Below are 7,927 nucleotides of genomic sequence, written 5' to 3' on the forward strand. Positions count from 1 at the left end.
ATCTTATCAGCTTTGGTTTGTGCCTGATACTTAGATTCAATATTTGGTTATTTTCCTAAGTGAGGTGTTCATGGGGGAGGACTTGTCAGCGATCCTGTTTTCAGTAATCAAAAAATTACCTACCTTTTCTGAGATATTGCCAAGATAGGACATGGTTTTACCAGATGCGGTCAGGCTGGTACCTCCAGCAGAAAAAGTGCCACAGAAGTTGTCTTGGACCTTTAGGAACCAAACTAAGCCTTAACAAAGAGATGCTGTCTTTGCATGTATAGAAGAAAAGCATGAGTGAAATTTTGTCAGACTTGAGTTCTTCTGTGTGTATGTCTCAGTTTCTGATGGCCAGTAGGACCACACAGACTTTGCAGATGTGAATAATGATTACCAGGTGTCCAAAAACAACAACAAAACGTCAAGAATTACTTGGACAGTGTCATACTCTGCAAGATGTCTGTCAGCAAAAAGACCACTGATCCTGAAAGGCTACTGCAAAACTTGGAGTTATGCCTGAGGATGTATGCTGATTTGCAGAGACCTATATGCATAATCAAGAAAAGAATTTACAGACGTGCAAGTGAAAAAATGTATTTTCTCTTCTGTTGCATATGGGAGTTTGCTGTAAAGTGGACATAGCCAAAACCAAAACAGGAGATGTATAAAAGTTACAACACTTCTGTAGATGTCTTTCAGAATTTGCTCAGTTGTGTGTCATTTAGTCATATGTTTTATACCATTACTATTCTCTTTGGAGTGTTTCATTGTAAACAGATCTCAAAATATAATGTATTTTATCATCAAGACCTAGTTACAAAAAAGAAATAATGTGTCTATTACAGCTAACTACTAACCTCTATAACTACTAGCTACTAATTGCTGTGTAGTAAAATGCAGGAAAAAATAACTCAAGGAAATAAGAAAATTGACACATTTATGTTGAACAGCTTATGAAAGTTATGTGGTAGCTACCATGCCCAATTCATGGTAAATTACATTAACAAATCTTAGAGGTTTTAAATCATCTGGCTTTACCAAAACCAACCATTGAAGCAGTGGTATGGTCCACACGCCCTAACTGTAATTGCTGTGGATTGGCATCACATAAATAAACACCGCACAATTACATTTACAGTCTGGGGTTAATGACAAGCCTGAACCAAAAATATATTAATTTGGACAGAACTGCTCAATATAATTTCTCAGGAACGTCTGCTTTGTGGGGCATTTCGGTATTTTGGCTCACTTTCATTTGGAAGAGGAATTCTGGTTTCAGCTCAGCTCTGGGCTCATTCATTGTGAACCCCAGTCCTCTGGCCAGGAAGTCTGCTCCCATGCATTGCTTCCAGCTCAGTGCTTTTTAGTTTCCCTCTCACTAACTCCAAGTGTTGTAACACTCTACCACACAGAGTTCACTTCCTTTTCTGTGGTGTCTTTATTATCAGATAATTTTCAGATATAAATCAGTCCTCACACAAGCTTTTTCTATGCTGGCTTAAAGGACTTTCAACCCTTTAGGCTTTCACATAATTCAACCTTTCTTGGTTCTAAAATCACTTTTTAATTCCTTCCAAATTGTCCATATCTTTTTGGTAATGCAGTGATTAGGAGTGGATCTTTTCAGTTGAATTCGTGTCACCCAGTATTGCACTGTGCTGATTGAGACTATCATTGAAGCACTGGCAGCTTCTGAGGGTTCCATAGGTAACCAGCATAGGCTTCAAGTCCCTGTACAGAAGACTGAAGTGTCATAAAAGCCAACTCTAGATAAGGCAAAGTGCAGCTGGAAGCTGTTTTCCCACACCCAAGAACATACTTGTTGCATCAATAGATTTACTCATCCTTTATGTCCCTCTTCACATTTCTTTGGATCCTACCTCCCAGAGAAAGACATGGAGTTGCTCAGCGTGATTCCTATTCGACTTTCTGTTGTGCTTCCAATTTCTGAGGGGCTCCTGAGGGATTCCCATGTCCTTGCTAACACCATCTGTAGCAATGAATCTGCATAGTCTGCAGGTTCCTTAGCAGAGCACTTACACATCCTGCAGAGTATTAATGACTAGCTCCAGCCATGCTCCTAGCCCTGGCAGTGTTTCTGTGAAAGAACTCAAATATAAATTATGAACATTGGCTTGCTATTAATTAATCACTTTTCTAATCAAAAAGCCAAGCCTAGAACCTTTGATCTTTAGTCTGTCATCAGAAGAAGAGAGACAATGAAGAAATATATATATTTTTGATAGATTGCTCTTTACAAATGGAAAATATGCAGTTAGGGGGGAAAAAACCAAAAAAAACCAAAACCAAATAAAAAAACAAATTGGAAAATCAAAACATTGTAACTTCTTAAATAAATGTTGAAACAAAGTTGATTTTCATTTCAGAGTCAGATTCCAAGGCCAAATCTAGCAAAACACAATTTGGCAATTGAGCTAGCATTTGTAATGATGTATGATCCAACAATTTTTTGGGCTGAGGGAGGGGAATGGAGGTGACAAAACTGGAACTTTAATTTGGACAATTCACTCTAGTAATGAACTTCTGATTGTCTTGAAAAAAACCAACAAATTCCTTTCTTTTATCAGGAGAAGCCATCTGATTTGTCTACTGCCCTTAGGTAAAGAATGGACGGATCAAAGGTTTTCGATGATGTTTCCAGCCTGCAGAACAATGTTACGCTGATTGCAAAGGAATCCATGTGATGGGGTAAGGTGCGAGCAGTTTGAGCCGTGCCTGGGGTTATCTTTGGTCTCTCTGCCCTCTGAAGAGAGATGCCATCACATGGATGCTGGCCCAGCTGCACACGTACAGGGCTGGGGAGGTATCCTGTCTGCCTCCTTGAGACAGATTGTGCAATGCCAGCCAGCCACCCTGCTTGGTTTCATCTTCTGTGAGCAAGGGTCTCCTGTTACCAGAGGGAAGCTTTTGGTCACATTAACTGAGCCAGGACAGTTACCTTTGTGAACACCTGTTTGGTGATTTAACTGAGGGAATCAAAACATCGTCTCATGTCTGCTTCTCAGATGAGTGCATGGGAGCTGAGTGTGCTTTAAGTGAAAAGCACCACATCTTTGCCTTTATGCTACACAGATTTGCCTGATAGAGTCCATCGGCAACCCTAGTCATTGTCTCTCCCCCTGGAACAAATATGCTCCCATACACTGTCATCACCATCAGGTAGCCACACTTCAATGACTTTTTTCCCTTTGTACCTCATCAGAAAGGCTGTCTGTGCTGCCTATGTCAATACCTTTGCTTGTTATTCACTTACTGGCTTCCCAACTGTCCTCTAGGCAGGACTTTTGAATATTTCAGTGGGAGTCTGGAGAAGACAGTTTCAGTCTTACTGTGTTTTTCTAAATGCCTACTCCCCACACAATGTGAGCCTTGCTGTGAACTACACCCCTTTACAGGTTAGTATATGGCTTTGCCTCCTCTTCTGGAAGGATGATTTGTAGCTCCACTCGTGCCTCCCAGGCAGGTGAGTTTGGACACTTTCCCCTGCTACTTCTGACTTTATCTGGATCCACAGAAAATTATTTTAGGAAAAGTTAGAGTGTAGCCTTTGCAGCCCCTGTCTTTTAAGATAGCTGCTATCTGGGCAGATAGTAGTAACTAAATACTGACATTGGAAAGATTGCCTGATAATAAATTTTAAACCATTAAATAACAAAGAATCTGCTTGTTGCTTCTGGAGTCTTTTGCCAAAGTGACCGTTTGTCTCCAGAGAAGAAACCATTGATCCAATTTGACAGCTTTGACCACCATAACCAATGCAGTGCGGGTTCCTGGAAACTGTGGGACAGCTGGCAAGTTTGTTTTGCTTGTCTGTTGTGAGCACGTTAGCAAAACCCAGTGGGTGTCAGACAGCCAGAATAGGGGGCATGGTCTGGCCCAGGGACCTTGGGTCTGGGCTGGACCTGCCACCCTGTCCGGTAGAACAGAAGTGCTGCAGCAGAACTGAGGACAACAGGGTGAGTGACTGCACTAGCAGGTTTGCTCCAAGGGAGATTGGAGGAGTGTTGGCAGAGCTGCAGCGGGAAGGGGAAGAAGGGTGGGAAGCTGAAGGCTCCTCTGCCCTGTGCTGGCAGACAGCCCCTGGGGTGGTTTACACAGTGTGCTCTCAGCCTGGGCAACCACGCCTGTTGCCTCTCATTGCTGTGGTTTAGCTTTTACAAGGAAATAATTCCCATTTTAAAATCCACAACAACAACTCAAGATTTAACCATGTCATCTCTCACAGGAAACCCCCCTTCATCCTCTTTCAGTCTCTGAGGGCTGACTGTTCCTCAAGGAGCAGAAGGTTGCCTCTTTCTTTGTGCTGTGCTAGGGCTCCTGCTATCAGCATGTACAAATGCTCCAGAAATCATTTTGGATTTAGCCTTCCAGCACTCCCACCTGGAAAGGAAATAAGTTTTCCCCATTTTACAGCAGGAGAAGCTGAATGTCTACACATGTGCATGCACTCCTCTCCCTCTCCCACCACTGATTTGCTTGATGTCACCCAGAAATTGCAGGATTTCCCATCACAGGACCTGGAAGAATCCCAGAGGAGGTGGGTGCCAGTCCATGCCTTCACCATTCTCCTGGGGAAGAGGGGAACCTAGCAGGAGGATGGCTACCTGAACCATGGTGGATTTATCTGTGATGCTTCCCTGGGGAGCTGTGGCTACATTAACCTTGGCTTACAGCTGTGATTACATTAAAGAAAAGGCTTCCAAGGGGGCCTCTCTTTTCCACTCATCTGCAGTGACTCTGCCATTAGTTACTGAACACATTAAAGGGACATTGCCACATTACCTACGACTACTATTTTCCAAGCACTTACCATGTTTCCTCTGTTGCTTAAAGAACACACCAATCTCCTTAAAGAACCTGCAGTTGAAATAAATTAGAAAGACTGTCTTCAGACCTTCTGCTGGCAAGAGAAAAGCCTAGCTATGCTTTCATATTTCATTTGTTTTAGATTTATGTAATTAGCTGACAGAAGCATGCACAGCCAAACTTTAATCTGAGGGCTTTCAAGTCTAGCTTTTTGGCTTCAGATTTGTCTTTGCTGTAGTTTCAGTTCTGCTCAGTAGACTCAGCTTTCTCTCTCGGTTCACAGGCTTGTATGCAAGAAAACCATTTATTTGTACTGGAAGGTTTGAACTGCAGCTCTGGTTTCTTACAGAGATAGTTCTGTTGTGGATCTGGAAATGATACAGTGTGAGTTCAGCAACAAATCAAGGGCAAGGCACTCTGAGGAAGCTTCTACTTAGAGGTTTGCTCTCATCCTTTACATGCATATCTGCCTTCTATCTGATAAGGAATGTCATAAACAGGATCTGTGAGGATATTTTTATTCCTCCTTTAAATAAGTAAATTATTTTTGGAGGAAACTGAAGAAGTGGATGATGTGGAATATTCAGAGTAGTTGGTTTCTGAAAAGGAGAGAAGGGTGGAGTATTTATCACTTTCTTTATCTGTAACTATCTGTTACTCATTTTGGACAATCATGAAAAGGAGAAGAGAATGCAGAGTTCATCTCTCCAAGAATTTATGAGGGATGAGGGCCATAGAGGCAGTCTCTGTGGCCTACACTTAGATGAATTATGGCTCTACCCTTGGACCACTGTAATTCTGGTATCTTGATGTCTGGTGAAGTGACGAAATAACTAAAAAACCCTAAAATGCAAATAGAAAAAAAAATGTCAAATGATCAAGTCAATCTTTTTAGCCAATTAACCAGGAAAACTTTGTCATTTTTTGCCTAATCACAGGAGAAGGATCACATGCATCTCTGCTGATGGCTTGATTAAAGCACTAATGGGGATGTTTTTTGCTGTCAGTGAAGGCAATTGGCCCAAATTATGAACTGTTATGAGACAATGATATCTTTTCCACACCCCAGTGCATGGTTACTGTAACAGATGGCTCGACTGCTACCCCAGGGTGATTCAGAGTAGCCTTTCATTAAGCACTACTTTAACTTAAATTCCTCACGCTCTGCTGCTTACAATAGATCTTTGCTATTAGCCACCTGCTAGGGGTAACAAACCAAGCCTAGGAAAAGGGAAGCAGTGGTGTTCCTCCAGAGTGATAAACAGGTGCTGTCACACTTGGAGTGTGTTTCCCCTTGAATCACAGCAGAATGGTTCATTCTCCCCAGGCAACTCTCCTGTCCTGGTTCCTGCTGGTAGTCAAGGGTCTCAGTCACCTCTCTCCATGGTTTCCACTGCTCTGTGCCATTGAAGCTGCCAAGGAATTGCAGCTCTTCTTCCTGGCAACAGGAGTAGCAGCTGCAAAGGAGGGTCTGAGTACATTTGGAGCCCTGTACTCCAGGGGATGGACAAACAACCCCTGGAGTTGGTTGCATGTCTCTCTGTTAAGTAAAACTGTGTAGGAGGGGCGAACACCAGGCTGTTCCTTATACTGAATAACTGTCTGGGTTTGTAGCCCTCTGCTCATGTCTAAATGTACTCACCTGGCCAGGTCTGGAGGGCAGTGATAGAAAGCTGGGGAGAAAATGGGTCACCACCATCTCTTTACCTTCATCTTGGGAGTAGCTTCTTCTCATCTGCCTTCCTTGCTCCTCATCTTTCCTTATGTTGCAGGGCATGGGGAAGGAGGCCTACTCCTAGCTGAGGTCTGTGCTCAGCACCCTATCCCACTCATCAGCAGTACCACTGGACAGAGGCAGCAGCGAGAGGCTATCATGTGCTGGTAATACAGCATGAGAAAGGGCTGGCAATATTTGCTGGCTGGTAGCTGTAGCCTCGTTTACCCTTATGATCACTCTAGTAGCTAAATTTCTGATTTTGCCAGAGACAAAGATCATTGCCGTGTTTGGAAGTGATCTCATCCTATGACAACAGAGGCAAAAGTTTTTTCTTCTTTCTCAAGACATGCCAGGCATCTGGTTTAGAAGATCAAGCTACAGTTTCTACAGCTTTAGGTGAAGAGAGTCCATTTGAACTCCTTACCTAGAAGACTACTTGGGCATTGCTGCAGAGTACAGCATTTTAAAGGGTGGGTGGGTGGGTGTGGCACCACGCTGTAGAGACAAGTGTCTTTCTGCCTTGTCTTTTCTCTGCCTGCAACATGAGAAGAAGGGGGTTTGGGAGCTTCCTCCCAGAGTCCGTTAGTATGACCCAGGAGGCACTGTGTAGTCCACTGTGGCTGGAACAACCCTACAAAGTTTTTCAGGATGCTTAAACCACCTACATGGTTGTTTTAAATAAAGAATTAGCCCCTGAATCTAATCATGGTGTGGTTTCTTGCCTTTCTGGTCTATAAATACCCCATCATTTCTGTGTCCCAATCTGTGCAGAGCTAGCCAAACTGGGAAAAGAAGTTGTAGGCAGTCACCTCTCCTATATACTGTCCTGGTTTTGGCTGGGATAGAGTTCATTTTCCGACTAGTAGCTGGTACAATGCTGTGTTTTGGATTTAATAGGAGAATAATGTTGATAATATACTGATGTTTTAGTTGTTGCTAAGTAATGCTTACTGTAAATCAAAGACTTTTCAAGTTTCCCACGTTCTGCCAGTGAGCAGGTGCACAAGAAGTTGGGAGGGAACTGACCAAAGGAATATTCCATACCTTATGATGTCATGCTCAGCATCTAAAGCTGGTGGAAGAAGGAAGCAGGGAACATTTGGAGTTACAGTGTTTGTCTTCCCAAGTCACCATTACACATGATGGAGCTCTGCTTTCCTGGAGATGGCTGAACACCTGCCTGCCCAGCGGAAGTGGTGAATTAATTCCTTGTTTTGTTTTGCTTGTGTGCGTGGCTTTTGCTTTACCTATCAAACTGTCTATCTTTATCTATGAGTTTTGTCACTTTCACTCTTCCCATTCTCTCCGCCATCCTGCCAGGGGGGAATGAGTGAGCAGCTGTGTGGGGCTTAGTTGCTGGCCAGGGTTAAACCATAACAATACCTTGCCATGCAA

The sequence above is a fragment of the Falco rusticolus genome, chromosome 7 (genome assembly GCF_015220075.1).
Source record: "Falco rusticolus isolate bFalRus1 chromosome 7, bFalRus1.pri, whole genome shotgun sequence".
In the NCBI taxonomy this organism is placed as follows: Eukaryota; Metazoa; Chordata; class Aves; order Falconiformes; family Falconidae; genus Falco; species Falco rusticolus.